General features: G+C 48.0%; 1 protein-coding gene across 10 annotated transcripts in view; it reads left to right on the top strand.

The window, feature by feature from the left end:
- pins (G-protein-signaling modulator pins) overlaps positions 1–16,187 on the top strand; it is a 281,528-nt gene that overhangs the window by 97,639 nt on the left and 167,702 nt on the right. For 6 of the 10 annotated variants that reach the window (XM_071672590.1, XM_071672597.1, XM_071672599.1 and 3 more), the window contains exon 1: positions 10,389–10,678. The exons of the other annotated variants lie outside the window; for them this stretch is intronic. The gene's annotated coding sequence lies outside the window, so the exon portion shown is untranslated. Of the gene's footprint in view, positions 1–10,388; positions 10,679–16,187 lie in introns of those variants that run through there. 10 annotated transcript variants of the gene reach the window in all.

The following is a 16,187-nucleotide window of genomic DNA, read 5'->3' on the forward strand; positions in this document are numbered from 1 at the left end:
TCTGTGTTTGACGATGAAGACTAGACTACATTTTGCAAAGAGTTGTTGGGTCGTCACATCTTAAAGATGTGTATTGCTTCACCAAGCAGACAGTCATCTCCATTTTTATCATACTAGCAGATTCGGGCCTCCGGGTCCTCGTCTGCTTTCCCCAGCTGGTCTGGGGTGTCGCTGACCAGCTGCCTGTTGACCTTTGGAACCCGAGTAACACTGATCAGGTACTTCATCATTGAACAGACACTCCAACAACAGTAAACTGTTGTTATGTTCCGTCGGAGAACGGAGGAATGGCCTTGTTCAGTGGTATAATCACTTTCCCCCACCATTTCTCCTCATCATACCTCCCATATTGCCGGCACAACCTTCTCGCTGAACACTTAACATATTTTCCCGAGAATATATGACCCCCAGCAGCCAGCATTTTATATCCTGCTAAGGAAATGGGTGAATTATTGGCAACTATTATGGTAGTTAATCTTCGTGCGTCTGGCATCTCGCGCTGCCCGTCCGCAGAAGACAGGACCGTCTTTTTTTTTTTTGCAGAGACAGATTATGTAACGTTGGTCCATGAACACTAGGGAATAGTTTGAAAAGTGATACTTATTAAGTAGCTTAACGTGGGAAGAAAACAACCCACGTGGATTGTTGGGCCATGGTGATTGGTGGAGTCGTTTCAAGGTTGACGTTAGTGTTTAGTTGCTCTGGTCGTTACCAGTAGAGAGGTAATTATCTGAATTCTAACATTTTCATATTTGAAAGTATATTTACCTGGGTAAAAAAAAAAGAAAAAAAGAACTGGTAGATCAAAAAAGCTGTTGGTGGATGAATGGTTGACCATGGTCACAACTGCTGCGGCCACCTCCACTATTCCTGGAAACCTGGACTAAAAGGCTTTGTGTCCAGAAGTCCTGGAAAAGCCAGTCGTCCATACTTTACGGGAAGTGATGGTTCTCTGAGAGGAACTCGTCTCACAAATTGAGATTATGGTCTGTGAGGCAGGAGAGGCACTTGGGGCGGGCAGTGCGAGACATTCTGGTGGTCTGTGGGGCGGTACAGGCACTTGGGGCGAAACATTCTGGTGGTTTGTGGGGCATGAGGGACACTTGGGGTGGCCAGTGCGAGACATTCTGGTGTGTCTGGTGTACGGGAGACACTTTGGGCGCTCAGTGCGAGACATACTGATGTTTTGTGGTGCGAGAGACTGTGGTGGTGAGTGTTACCGTAGTAGAGGTGCTTTCATTCCTCCTAACTCATCGTTAGTTGTTTGCCAGTAATGACTTACAGTTTGAAGGGAACAAAGGATGCAAGGCAGGAGAGCCCTCCCGAAATGGAATGAAGTCACCAGTGATGTGCCGGAGGGTTCCATCCTGGGACCACTGCTCTTCTTGACTTATGTGTAAATTACTTGCCAGAAAAGATTGAACTCCTCCCTGATTATGTTTGCAGATGATGCCTAACTCATGAGGGAAATGGAAAACGAAGAGGATTACATCGACTTACAAGGGAAACTACACTCATTCCAACTTGATCCGATACACGGTTGATGAAATTCTATCCGAGTAACGTAGAGTGACAATAGTGAAATGCGATGAAAGAAGGCATCAATATGAATATTGTCTACCTGGAGATAAGCTTCGGGAATGTGCTTGTGAGAGGGACTGAGGAATTAGAATCCTTCCTAACCTATCGCCAGAGTTCTTCATTAGGAGTGTAACAAAGCAGGCCAACTGGTTGTTGGCAAATACATGAATATCAGTCAAGTATGAGATGGTATGGAACTATCCAGCAAACTGTTTACATCCGACATACGACCAGAACTGGCTCATACGTGTCAAGGTTGGTCGTCGCACGTCACAGAAAGAGCTGATAGAGAAGGTCCAGTGGAGGGCAGCGTAGGAGGTATCGGAAATAAGAAGAGTTGAATTACAGGGGAAGGCTAAAGGCCATAGGTTTTCCCACCACGGAAGAAAGAAAAGTGAGAGGAGGCTTGATCACAACCTTATGGGTTTATATATCATCTTGATGACAATGACCAGGTTGTTCGGAAGGTGCGAGGATGGAACAACCGGGGGTTATAACAGGAAGCTAAGCAAGAAACGTGTCCTTAGGGTTGTAAAGAAATTCAATTGTAGTATAGTAATATATAAATGAAGTAAATAGAGTTAAGAGATGGTGACTGTGGACTGGATATTGAAAGTTTAAAAAGTATGAGTGTAGAGAAAGGGATGAGGGCCGCTCACGTGTGTGTACCCTCCCATGCCGTACCGTACAAATAAGCAATTACACACGTACGTACGCACACGACCCATATTAAATGGTAAAGCTCGCCCTACTGTACAGCCGGCCCGTGGGCGGAGGGCACACGCAGGAACTGCCTGCCGTGGCCCATGCTATCAGAGAACTACGTTTGAACCATTTTCTTTTTATCGTAAATACTCGCTCGCCCGGGAACCTCAGTTTTTCTTCCCCTTGAAAATGGTCTCAGGAAAGTTTGTTATCAGTCATGTCTGGGGAGTGGAGGCGGGAGGCTGGCCCCGGGGAGCGTGAGGGAGATACGCATCTTGCGGCGTGCAGGTGACAATAGCGGCGCGTCGCGCGTCGCTCACACCGCTGTCTTCGACGCCCGCCTGCCCGCCCGCCCGACCACCGCCCCCGCCCCCGCCCACACCACACACCCACTACAGCCAACACTGGGTATGGTGTCGCGACGACTCCGCCCGCGATGTTTGGCTCGATGTTCTGAAGGGAAGTCCACGTGAAGGTCCTTTTGATGTAGACGAGGAAAACATACAGATGTGGGACACTGGCAACTCCATGCAACTCCGCTTAAATCCCCTGGCAGGGAGACGTCATACTTGCGTCACTAGTTTGATACGTCATAAACCTCGTCTCTACGCAACATGGAACACCCAGATATGTAGTGTATTGCGTAATACGCAGAGTAGAAATAAGTAATTAGAGGATCTGGACGTCGTTTTACACACACCACACACACACACACACACACACACACACACACACACACACACACACAGGTAGGGTATTTTCCCCTGCTTGGTGTGTCATCTGTGATGAGCGACCTCTTAATTAATGATCATTGATGACCGGAAACAGTTGATGAGTGTCGTCAACTGGATCTTGACTGAGAAGAGCACGTGCTGAGCGCGTGACACAGAGAAGCACGTGCTGAGCACGTGACACAAGCACGTGTTGAGCGCGTGACACGGAAGCACGTGCTGAGCGCGTGACAGAGAAGCACTTGTTGAACGCGTGACACAGTTGATATTCCAGGAATCAGTTGTGTGCAGACTCTGGTACGTAGATGTGGCGGGAATGATGAGTTATTGCACAGTGAATACGCCAGTCACAACCAGTTGCAACAGCCCCGTGGTTTGTGAGACGGAGCAGTGTAGTGTACGGGGAAGAGACGGGATGACCAGCAGACGATATGCGAAATTCGGAACATGTCGCCCCGAAATTTTCTCGTTAACACTAGAGTAAGGCATCTGTGGGAAGTTATGGAAGTGTTGGGTAAGCGAGGGTGATACTGACCAGTTCATAAAGCAGGCCGACTTGTGTCCACTTGGTGACGGACACACTCACCAGGAAGTAACGATGAGATAAATGATAGTTAAGATTACATTGGTTAAGATCCAGAGTCTGTCTGTCTATCTGTGTCGTCCATGTGATGCCTCGTATAAATTTAGCAGGGGAGGCCTCGGTTGCAGCTAACCCTCCGTGAGTCACCGTGGCGTACTTTGGGCCGGCCCGAGACAAATGGTGTGTATGTTTGAGAGTGGATCAAGATTTTCGTGTTTGATTTATGAGTGTGAGTGATCAGCACACACGGAGCGATGAGGCGCGAGCGCTTCGTTCATCACGTGAAGGAGCAACACACACTGTTTGGCGGCGACTCCACCTCTCCCCAGGGAATGTGGTCGACGTTACGGGCGTTACGGCGTCACGTGGTAGACGTTACGGTCGCGTGTTCCTGTGTGTCTCGTGATGTTATTCCCGGGTGTTGTTGGTGGCTACACGCTCTCCAAGGTGGTCACTGTGGAGGTCTTCACGAGGGTCTGTTGCCTTCAGCAGTACAAGTTGGACGTGGAGGTCTTCACCAGGTTCTGTTGCCTTCAGCAGTACAAGTTGGACGTGGAGGTCTTCACCAGGGTCTGTTGCCTTCAGCAGTTCAAGTTGGACGTGGAGGTCTTCACAAGGGTCTGTTGCCTTCAGCAGTACAGTTGGACGTGGAGGTCTTCACCAGGGTCTGTTGCCTCAGCATACAGTTGACGTGGAGGTCTTCACCAGGGTCTGACCCAGCAACCTTCTGCCGGTATCGGAGTCTGGGTTCAGCCAGACTGCTGGCTTGTGCGGGTGTTCGGGAAGTTGAGGACACGCTGCAGTGTGACCTCGCACGAGAGTGTGGTCCCCCCTGAACCAAACTGGTGGCGACACCGCCGAGGAACATGGCAGAAGGAGACTTTTAGCAAGTTGTGAGGTAGCTGGAGAGACATTTTGAACGTGATATGGCGAGTCAAGCGACAATGCTTGAGCCACACCTCACTGGCTCCCACCACCGCCAGCCCAGACACCTTATGTGCGTCTGTCAACACGTACTGATATAGAAGATAGTGGGATCACGATGTATAGAATGAAGAATCAGATTAATCGCTTATCTTTTATCACACAGGAAAAGTATTAAGATTTATATATTAATCATGGGAGATGGAACTAACAGGAGACAGAAGATCCCCCGTAAACGTAGTGATATATTTTGATTATCTCTTGTAGGGTAAGATGAACGTGTGGTATGTTGATCTACAGTGGTGGAGTGTGGGAGAGGTAGAGCAGCCGTGGTTGGCTCCCGAGCCCCCTTCTCCCTGGCCACCATCAGCCACCGTACAGAACACAAGACCCCGCCCGCCCTTGCAAATCTTCTTACAGGTCCTCTGTGGCGGCGTCTTCATCTTCCCCTGTCGAAGGCATAAGACAAACGCCTGGAAATATGTATAAAGGAATTTTATTTGTTCAGGGTAAGGGCACGGGTTGGAGGTCCAGCTGCACTCTTGCTTCACCCACGGGTTGGAGGTCCAGCTGCACCCTTGCTTCACCCACGGGTTGGAGGTCCAGCTGCTCTCTTGCTTCACCCACGGGTTGGAGGTCCAGCTGCTCTCTTGCTTCACCCACGGGTTGGAGGTCCAGCTGCACTCTTGCTTCACCCACGGGTTGGAGGTCCAGCTGCTTTCTTCACCCACGGGCTGGAGGTCCAGCTGCTCTCCTCACCCACGGGCTGGAGGTCCAGCTGCTCTCCTCACCCACGGGCTGGAGGTCCAGCTTGTTACGAATCTTTCTGGGAAGTTCCGTCAATTATATTTATTATGCACACTGGATAACGCTATATTAACGTTATGGGATGAAAGCAAACACCAGGGTTAAATCTACACATGATATAAGAAATAAGAATACAAGATGACAAACACATTAATCGGGTACAAACACTTTCGTTAGCACTTAACCTTCAATATTCCACATTCTACATTCCAGGTACGATTTCAGACCGGGAGATCTCTTTCCTTTATGACAAGTTGACAATAAAAGCATGGCACAAGACACTTACTCGGTGGGCAATTCTATGACAAGTTATGATACATAGTTACACTCCAACCTGACGTGACACAGTATAACATCTTACAACCTAGGGCAGCGGTGGCTACGGGGTTCGAGAGAAGGAAGGCCTACATTGCCTTTCTGGGCACGGGACTGCTGAAGGAATCGGCTCCCAGATTGTTATTGTTGTTGTTTTGTTGTTGTTGTTAAGATCGTCGGACCTGTTGGTCCGACACGGGCCTTTGCCTGTTGGGTGGCCCGTTCCCTGGTTTCTAGCCTTGGATTTAGTCTCACTTGGGAGGTCCATACAAGACCATGAAGACGGGTCGCAATGTGACTGTTGCCGCAGATAAGAGCCAGAAGTGGTTCGCCCGCAGACACGGCTCTTGCCCAGACATATGGACAGTCAGTGGGGTCATCCTCCTCCTCGTGGTGGGTTGAGTCATCCAACTTCTGGTGGGTTAGGTCATTCATCTCCTGGTGGGTTGGGTCATCCACCTCCTGATGGGATGGGTCATCCACCTCCTGGTGGGATGGGTCATCCACCTCCTGGTGGGATGGGTCATTCACCTCCTGGTGGGTTGGTCATCACCTCCGTGGGTTTGGTCCACTCGTGGTGGATGGGTCATCCACCTCCTTGGTTGGGTTTTTGAGGTCACCCACCTCCTGGTGGGTTGTGTCGTTACCTTGCAGGGTGGGTCGGGAAGATGAGACCTCTCCGGGCCCTACCCCCTCCACGTCCCAGGAGTCATTAAGGGAATTATATAATTAGTATACAAGTGAGACCATTAGGGCTTGTTACCACCCAGGACCGCTGTATCATACTCACGAACCACGGTATCTGTGCACACTACGGTATACACACCCGTCGTGGGGCCGTGGTTGTATGCTGTGGTGAATGACTTAACCATCGTGGTTGTATGCTGTGGTGAATGACGTAACCATCGTGGTTGTATGCTGTGGTGAATGACGTAACCATCGTGGTTGTATGCTGTGGTGAATGACTTAACCATCATGGTTGTATGCTGTGGTGAATGACTTAACCATCGTGGTTGTATGCTGTGGTGAATGACGTGAATGACTGACCCATGAATCTCGTTAGTTAGGGCAGCTGAAATCAGATTAGGCAAATTGCTAGATGTATAATGCTGAATATTGTCACACACAACGAATTATTTTCCTTCTTACTCTTTTCCTTTTGACTTTTCCCTTTGTTTATTTGTTTATAATAACCCCAGGACCACTTTCTGTGAGAGAGTCCTGGTGTTACTCACGACATTTTTTTTTTTCAAAGGTTCCTGCACCCCTAGGCTGCGCTACTTTCAGCAGCAGGGAAATGTAGGCTTCTTTAGGAATGAAAAGTTCTTTGAGAAGGTTGTATTCCTCGGTGGTACAGCTTCGTCAAAGGTGCCCTGTCACTCGCGGGTCGTCTTGAGCAGGAGGAATCCGGTAACACCGTCTTTGGTTTAAGATGACTTACTGTATAAGGCGTAAGGCATTGAACAGAGGATGCCTGGTGCTGTCTGCGCTGCCCTTATGAAAGAAAAAAAACTGGAGAATTTTTTGTTCTTTGCCGACGTAGTGTGTCGCTTAGCGCCAAAACCCTGGAGGAGGAGGAGGAGGAGGAGGAGGAGGAGGAGAAAAGTTAAATGGTATTCATTTGAGTTGGGTTTCATCAGCAGGACAAGCAGTGTGCTGTACTCGTGGCTTTGTGCAGGTGGAGGAGAACCAGAGGAGGAAGAGGAGGAGGCAGGTAGGTAGGCGAGTGCTAGGGACATAACGAGACATCACATGATGCTTCCTCCTGGTCTGATGGTGATATTGACTGGAAAGCCACTGGTGATTAACTCCTGACTCTCGTGACGTGTGAGGAGTCACTTTTAACTCCTAAATGACCAAAGGGCTGCACTGCTCTACTGACTTGGGGGGGGGGGTGGCCTTGAACTCATGTCACCGCCGGGGGCGGGGGGGGGCTTCACTGGTGACTCATGAAGGGTCACTTTTCACCTGTGAGTCACCAGTGGGCTGCGCTGTTGACTTGCGAGGAGTCACTGAGATGCGGTACTTGGATTTTATGATAAGTGAAAAGCTTTGTTGTAAGTTCCGGTAATACTTTTTACCTCCGTCACCCTCTTTCTTCCTGTAGCGCGTCAGAAGCCGGAGAAGGTCGACGAGTGTGTGTATCTTGTATGATATTTTTTTTTGTGAGAGTTTTCAGCAGCTCCACGTCCCCTGGGAGACTCGACCCCCGCCTTATGTGTAATACAACTGAAACAAAAAAAAAAAAATATGTGAAGTAAAGATTGACGTGTACATAAGATCAAAAGATTTTTTTCTTTTTTGCAGCATATGTTGTTTGAGCTACCAAGCCTTTCTCAGATGCCGTTCAACATTTTTGTCAGAAATGTAATTTATAACTTTATTTTGGCAACGGTTCTTTGGCTTGGGTGAATGGCATACATTTTTCTGTTTCTGTACTGTTGATCGTCCATGATTCCGTTAACAGAGTGTTTGGTTACTCTGTGTCATAAAGCTTTGCTTGGTCTCGGTGAGGGTAGGATAATGGTGGGTAGGAGTTGTTCTAGGATAGAGGGAGCCTGGCAGTTTGGTTGACTGCCTGCTAGGCGGACGGGCTTGCTGCCACTCGTGGTGGGAGTTATCGTACACATCGGTGGGTCATGGCCAGTCTGAGCCACAGGATAGGCAGGTCTCCATATGGATTTTCTCGTGATGGAGTAACGTCTGCTGTGTGGTGATTTCATACATATTCACCTTTTCCCGCGGTAGCGAGGTAGCGTCAAGAACAGATGACTGAGCCACGGATCACTGTGGTGATAGAGGTTTATTCGTGTGTCTTTGCCTCACACATACGTTCTTCTCATAGAACTCCTTCTCTCTCTTAACTGTTTGTATGTATGGGGTGTGTCTCTTTCGTCCAGACTCACAGGTGGGTTTCGCCGTTGGCCTTCAGTTCAGCAGACGTTCAAATAGCTTGTCATGACCTGGCGTGAGACCCGTAATGATCAGGGCAAACACCAGAGGCCCTCATACTCAAGGGTCGTACCCTCGTGCTTAGGGGTCGCTTCGTCGTACTGAAGGGTCGTACCCTCGTGCTCGGGGTCGCTCCGTCGTGCTCAAGGGTCGTACCCTCATGCTCAGGGGTCGCTCCGTCGTGCTCAAGGGTCATACCGTCGTGCTCAAGGGTCGTACCGTCGTGCTCAAGGGTCGCACCCTCGTGCTCAGAGATCGCTCCGTCGTGCTCAAGGGTCGTACCGTCGTGTTCAAGGATCGTACCCTCGTATCGAGAGGGTCGTACCGTCGTGCCGAGGGGGTTTAGTGTACAGTATGGTAAAGATTTGGCTTTAATAACTCACTAATTATATTGTTGTGAAAGGTAATTAGTGCCAGAGAGAGGTCAGATATGTGTGGTCATTCATTTGGAAGGACAGTTAGTGGGGAAAGACAAAAAGATGACTAGGTTTTTTGTGGTCATTAGTAACCGTTAGCTTTTAAAGTGTAATATTGAGTGTGATAGTTAATTTTTTATGGTAATTTATATATGGTAATATTTGTTGTCACACCGTACTTTGTATATGGTGCCTTTCCCATGAAGCGTGAATGTGTTCATCGTATTCTGTTTGATTAACATTACCATGGTGAATTCTGAAGGAAATGTTTGGTATCTTGCTTCGTTAAGATCTTAGAACTGAATCGTTAAGTTGTCCCTCTCGTATTGATGAGGTAGAAAACTTAGTTCGTGTGGCTTATGCAAATGAAGCTCAATATTCTAATGAGGAATCGTATTTATGTGTAGCCTGGCTAGGATACAGGGGAATGTTTCTGTTTCTGCCACTCCCTCTTTCTGCCATATGGATAATTAAACCCTGGAGCTACATAGATCTTTAGACAGCTACACGTGTTCTGTAACCACATGTCACCTGTAATGTAGGCCCAAGGATCAGGCTGTGCTGCAGCACCGGGGTGAGACTGTGCCACAGCATCAGGGGTGAGACTGTGCACAAATCAGGGGTGAGACTGTGCCACAGCATCAGGGGTGAGGATGTGCCACAGCACAGGGGTGAGACTGTGCCACAGCATCAGGGTTGAGACTGTGCCACAGCATCATGGGTGAGGATGTGCCACACTACTAGGGGTGAGGCTGTTCCAGAGGATAGTGTCAAAGGCTTCCGCCAGTTCAGGTGGACACTGATCAGCCAACTTCCTCTTTTTTTTGTCCAGTCCCCGGACCATCACGTGCACCCTTCTCTTGCGCTACCACCCGTAGGTTGGCTACGAATGCCCCATAAGTCAGCCCGCTCTTGAGGCAAGAATTGAAGATCAGTATCTCCCCTCATGACGTGATCCGTCACTTAAGGTATTACTATTTCTTCGCAGGTAGTCACCATTTACTCTGGGTAGCGTTTCCATTGGTTTGAAGACCGCGGTCGTCAGAGACATTAGGCCCGTAGCTCAGCGCAATTTCCCGATCTCCTTTCTTAAAGAATAGCACAACATTGGCTCTTTCCCGCTACACCCTCGTCCAGTTACGTATTGAACACTGTATATATCTAGATCTATATCTGCAGTAACTGCGCATTATTCTCCCTCTTTTTTAATACATATGGAGAGAGATCATATGGACAGATAGCTTTTCATATGTGTGTGTGTGTGTGTATATGTGTGTGTGTGTGTGTGTGGGACGGGGGGGAGAAGGGGTTGGTGCGGGAGGGGGACGAGCCAGCAGGTCTGGGTAAGCTGGCCTGGTGCGGGAGCCTCAGTAGTGGGCCAGCGTCTGGCGAGGAGGCACGTGCCGCTCCTGGCTGTCCCGTCCCCTCACTGGCTCTTCCCCTCCGGCGCTCTTCAGGTGCCGTGACGCCTCACTGGATAAGATCATTTAGCCAGGCGTGTGGTGACGCCACACCGCTGTGGTGGTAGAGTGGAGTGTGTTGCGCGCGAGTGATGCTCGAGTGTTAGTGGAGGTTGTGGCTAACGGCTGAGTGAGGACGACCTACCCCCGGCCTCCACTCGCGACACTGCTACCACTAACTACACCCACATTACCACACCACTCGTGAGTATCACTGTGTATTGCAGTAGTTGCTTCTCCCACTGATAATGATGTTGTTCATGGGTGTTACAGGGGAACAGTTTGTTTCCTCCCACTGATTGTAATGTTCATGGTGTTGCAAGGGAAACACTGGTTGCATCACCCACTGTTAAAGCGATATTGGTCTCGGGTGTTGCTGGGAAACACACTGGTTGCCTGTCCCACTGTTAAAGTGATACTGATCACGGGTGTTGCTGGGGCAACACACGGGTTATTCCTCTGGGTGTTGCTCAGAAATACACTAGACTAGATAACTGGTTCTGTTTTATGACGGAAATACTATGTTATGGTTATTGCATCGTGACGGGTGTTGCTGGTGGCGAGTATTGCTAGGTAACGAGTGTTGCTGGGTGACGAGTAGTGCTGGGTAACGATTGATGCTTGGTAACGGGTGTTGCTGGGTGACGAGTGTTGCTGGATGGTGAGTGGTGCTAGGTGACGGGTGTTGCTGGGTGATGAGTGGTGCTGGGTGAAGAATAGTGCTGGGCGACGAGTGATACTTGGTAACGGGAGTGGCTGGGTGAAGAATATGGCTGGGTGACTGTGTGGTGGTTGTTAGCGGGTGTGTGGGTGGAGTGGTCCTAGGTAACGAGTAGCACTGGGTGACGAGTGTTACTGGATTACGAGTAGTATTGGGTGACGAGTGTTTCTAGGTAACTGGTGTTGCTGGATAACGAATAGCGTTGGGTGACGGGACGATTGTTGCTGGTTGACCAGCATTTCTGGGTGACGGGTGTTGCCGTGTGACAAGTCGTACTGGGCGACGAGTGTTGTTGGATGACGAGTATTGACGAATTTTACTGTACTCGTTTTACGCTAAGTTGGCCCAGAAGCCACGCCCCTCTTCCATAGCTAATTGGTTCATATACAATGTATGAGTCGCTATCCATATATTCACACTGTTCACATTGATTATCACACCTGTTCTTCTGTACAATAATGTTAAAAATTGGGAACATACAAACTTAAACGATTTTACGGCATTAGCACTTTATATTTGCTACTGAAAAGAAATAATGAATAGACTTCTTTCAAAAACTATGTTGTCCTTGACATCGAGCGTTTGAGATACATACATAACATTTTTAACATCCCCTATACAGTGCTAATGCCTTAAAATCATCAGTATTTATATATTTCCAATTAACATTATGATATAGAAGAACAGGTCTGGTAATCAACTGTGAACAGTGTGAATATATGGATAGCGACATACATTGTATATGAACCAATCAGTTATGGAAGAGGGGCGTGGCTTCTGGGCCAACTTAGCGTACGGCGACTTAAGATGAGTATTGCTAGGTGACGAGTGACGGATTTTCTGGGTGATGTCGTTAGGTGATGGTTGCTGGCGCACACGCGCCAGGGGTGTTGTGTGTGGTTCCCTGGTTGTGGTTGTCGTCACCAAGGAAGTTGTGTAGTGACGGTGGTAGCCTGGTGGTCGAGCGATCTTGGAGCCGGCCACCACCAGCAGCAGCCTCAGTACCCCGGGTGTATCTGATGGACCAGCGACGCTCTCATTAATAGAGCCAGTCTCTCATCGCCTGCCTTAACTCCAGGAAATATGGCCTACTTTCCCCATCTGCACCGGGGGATGAAGCGCCGCCACTCGGTTTATGTTTATTTGAATAAATTTAACCTTAACGGTCGTTACCGCTGCCCGGTAAGTGGGTAGGTTGGTACCTCAAGGGGAGGGAATGCCACACTGTCGTGCCGGGCCGTTGTGTTGGTGGTAACCCTAGCAATACCATGTTGACATATTGCCCGCGAAATTTGATCATGTTGAATAAGGAGGGCGGGCGGGGGGCGAGAGCCACAGCAACGTCTCGCTGGCCACCTTTGTAAACCGATAGTGATGGGAGCCGCCCGCGGTGACGAGGGACAGTATGGGGTTGCTAAGAGACGGGGAGGAAGTTCTGAGAGGGGTTGGGGATTTATAATGCTTTCGTGTTGGGCGATTACTTTGAACTTCCTAACACCTACCTGGAGGTGGTTCTGGTAAGACTCTTAGAGATAAGAAGCTTCACAAATAATGTACTTGGTAATACGGTAGTTGCCGTGTTTTTACCACATATATTCTTTCTTTCAAACTATTCGCTATTTCCCGCGTCAGCAAGGTAGCGTCAAGAACAGAGGACTGGGCCTCTGAGGGAATACCACACACACACACACACACACACACACATATATATATATATATATATATATATATTATATATATATATATATATATATATATATATAGCTGAAGTATGCTAAAATATTTATACTGTGGATTTCAAGTGAGATTTTGTATTTATTGCAATAGTTAGTCAAATGATTGCATGAAAATGTAATACTTTTTGAGTACATGTCATCTATAGGGGGTTTCAGTTATAATGCTTTTTAATTAGATATCTCGATGGTTCTTTGTCGTTAGGTTCTGGGATTTTAATTATTCATTTGTGTTATCTTTATGCATCATTGTGAAGTGCAGGGCAGTCATGTTTATACCCTGCCGATACTTATGTAACTCAGAAACATATTCATAGCATCCTAGTATATGTATCTGCTTGTGAAACACTTATTTGCTAATACTTTGTCTGAAACACACTTATACTGTACCTCTCTACGTTTGGAACATAATGATGTAACTAATTTACATTTGTAATTGATTGAAATCAACATTTATGAACTTGTTCACATTTTCTAATGATTTCAGGTAAGGTTCCAAAGTTGTGGAACTCTGAACAGCCCTTGGTCGAGGCTGAATGAGATTGTGTATAGTGATGATTGAGGGATGGGAGGCTAGGTTGTGGATGGATACCAGTGTACATGGTGAAGAACTGGTAGGTTGGCTGATTGGTGGGATGGGGTGTAGGCCTATCCACTGCCAGGTCTTAAAGGCTGTTACCTTCAAGCTTAATATACCTACCGTAAAAACATTTAACAACTTCATCGGGTGTTAAGGATAATTTCAACATCACATACACCATATCTGTGTATCTGGCCTGGGTTATGTTAGAGAGGAGAGTTTATCGTAGCGATGTTAGCGGGGAAAAGTCAATCTGAAAGTAGTTGGGTAAGGGAGCATTAGTTAGAGATGCCCCGTAAACCCTGGGGAGTGGCTAGAATTTAAGGGTTGAGTAAGAAGAGGAGAAGCTTGCATCTAGGACTTCCGTCCCAGCGCTGATGTATGGCTGTGTAACTCTGGTGTGTAAGTAGGTCAGGATGGGTAGGAATTAGTAGCAGTAACTGTGGTTCATTTGCGTAACTCTGGTGTGTAAGTAGGTCAGGATGGGTAGGAATTAGTAGCAGTGACTGTGGTTCATTTGCATAAAGTACAGTTGGGATTGGGAGGCTTAGAATGAAGACTAGAATTGTGAAAAGGTTATTGTGGTGTGGAGTCATTCAGTTTTGAAAGGCCCTCTTGGTTGGAAGTCTTCTGGAATGGTATGGTCGTGTAGAACATACGGTAGCTGATGAGTTGGTGAAGAAGTTTAGTAGTTTAGTAGAAGGTGCGAGGAGGTAGACCAGGGAAGAGGTAGATGGAGTGAGTGAAGAGATTTGGATTGGAGATGGTGGGGGAGGGATTGTGAATCAGACTGGAATGGAGGCATATTGTTTGTGGATGGATGTGTTGTGATTGGAAACGTTGGTTACTGTCCGTTTTCTTTCAGGTGAACACACTGGGCATGGGTTGAGGGTGTGTGCCAGAGGTGTTATGGGGGCCTGCGTGGACCAGTTCCATCCCACGGTAGTGAGGAATGATAATAGATAGTTACATCGTTAAGCTTTTTTAGGAAGGCCCTTAACCAGATACCTGCTGTGTAATGGTCTTTCTTTTTCTTTCTTTCTTTCTTTCTTTTTCTTTCTTTCTTTCTTTCTTTCTTTCTTTCTTTCTTTTTCTTTCTTTCTTTCTTATGATGAATATTGTCGATTCGTCATAGATACGTGGATGCTGACGTAAGATCCCCGGAGCCTGCGACACTCTGGCCTCCGAACGTAGACTGGTATGAAGGAACCCTTGTCGCACGGACGTGTGAAACCCGACAGATGTCGCACTTTAAGTCATCGTTGATTTTGTTAAACCTCACATTCTTGTGTGAGGGAAATTTACCTCATACTTAAACTGTGGCAGATATTTATTTTCCCTTATTTTTCTTCGTCATATTTGTGAGGTGAGTGATCGCGGGGGGTGGTGTATCGGCGCCTCGTCATTTGTCGTAACTCTTGCGTCGGTTGCAGGATGAGCGTGGAAGGTATTGTATCATCGCTGTCGTACAGTGATACTGATGATGTGTGAAGTGTAGATGAGGTGGTGCCGTCGTGGCATGAGGACCTCGCTGGAGGAGATGGAGGCTTGTGTAACTCCTTGTGTCTCCCTCACCTTCCTGACCCCCCACTACTGCTGGTGATTAATGTAAGACCCCCTCGCACTGTAGGATGGCCTGTGGGTAAGTGGGTGCTCGTGGTCCCATGGTGGTTGAGGACCTGTTATGGTCTGATGGTGGTCTGGGGCCTGTTATGGTCTCGTGGTGGTCTGGGACCTGCTATGGTCTGATGGTGGTCCGGCACCTGTTATGACCTGGCGGTGGTTGACGACCTGTTATGGTCTGATGGTGGTCCGCGACCTGCTATGGTCTCATGGTGGTCCAGAAGCACCTGTAGCTCGTTTGTTGATGGTAACGTTGTGTGTAGCAGTCACCCGCTTCCCATCCTCTCATCACACACACACACACACACACACACACACACACACACACATGTCGTCACATAATTTTTTTTTTCAAAAACATTCCCTGGTGCAATTTTTTGGAACTTGTTTTTATGGGTCATGAAAATTTGTCCACATTTATTGTTTTACAAATTCTTAAATTCATTTATTCATTTTTTTTTTTTTGTCTTTGGTGGTGGTGGTATTTGGCACGTCGTCCATGTTGGGCCAACTTTTACAATCGAGTTGGTTGTGTTGGGGGGGGGGGGGAGAGAGAGAGAGAGGATGCACTCACAAGGGTTCTCGCTCGCCGGCCAGCCGACCAAGTTGCTGTTGTGTTCGTAACTTTTAAAAGTTTTTCCGGTCGTCGTGCGAGACGTGCCTGCACCTCACTCCTCATACTGGGGAGATCCTCACCACTCATGATGCTGGAGGTGTTATCCGGGGGGGCCGGGCCACACCGTGGGGGAGGGAGATAAGAGACTCACATGAGGAGGAGGAGCACAGCGGTGTTGAAACTTCCTCCAAAGTTGATGTTCTTTGAGTGTGTGGAGGAAGAGCTGTGGAGTGTGTCCCCCTCGCACCCTCACAGTGAGGTAGTTGTGTGACGTCGTCAGCCATCGTTACGGTGGGTATGTGCCCACGCCAATCTAGTCCTTATGGTTGTGGTTATAACGCATCACAAACGAGGTCGGACAGAGCACTGGGGTCGTGACGAGGCTCATGGCGATGGTGGAAGATGTCAGAACGACCCACGAATTACTGTGGTTCAAGTTA

The sequence above is a fragment of the Panulirus ornatus genome, chromosome 17, assembly GCF_036320965.1.
Source record: "Panulirus ornatus isolate Po-2019 chromosome 17, ASM3632096v1, whole genome shotgun sequence".
Lineage (NCBI taxonomy): Eukaryota > Metazoa > Arthropoda > Malacostraca > Decapoda > Palinuridae > Panulirus > Panulirus ornatus.